Source organism: Mustelus asterias, chromosome 5 (genome assembly GCF_964213995.1).
Source record: "Mustelus asterias chromosome 5, sMusAst1.hap1.1, whole genome shotgun sequence".
NCBI classification, from domain to species: Eukaryota; Metazoa; Chordata; class Chondrichthyes; order Carcharhiniformes; family Triakidae; genus Mustelus; species Mustelus asterias.
Genome location: NC_135805.1, coordinates 91,810,478 through 91,811,123, shown reverse-complemented (window position 1 = coordinate 91,811,123; position 646 = coordinate 91,810,478).

The window sequence follows — 646 nt, the reverse complement described above, 5'->3', positions numbered from 1 at the left end:
CCCCGGCCGCGTGCGACCCGCGGGGGCCGCCATCTTGGATGACTCCGGCAGCATGCAACCCGTGGGGGCCGCCATCTTGGATGACTCCGGCCGCGTGTGACCCGTGGGGGCCGCCATCTTGGATGACGTCATCGGCCACTGGCGGCCCGCGGGGGCCGCCATCTTGGACGACTTCGGCCGCGAGCGACCAGCAGGGGCCGCCATCTCCTACCTCATCAGCCCCCTACGGCTATCTGCAGGACTCAACAGTGGCGTCGGTTACCCTGGACCAGTCCAAGTCTCATCGACTCGCCAAGTCCATGATGGACATCGAGGTAAACGGGCACAGGGAGCATTGTTTGTTTGACAGCGGGAGTACGGAGAGCTTCATCCACCCTGAAACGGTACGCCGATACGCCCTTTCTGTGCGGCCCATCAGGCAAATGATCTTCATGGCATCGCAGTCCCGCTCTGTAAATGTCCTCGGGTGCTGCGTGATGACCCTGAAGGTGCGGGGCACAGTATACGATAACTTCAGGCTCCTCGTGCTACCACATCTCTGTGCTTCTGTACTCCTGGGGCTAGATTTCATGACCCACCTGAAGAGTGTCACTATACAGTATAATGGGCCTTTTCCCCCGCTCTCCGTCTACAATCAGTGACGTCT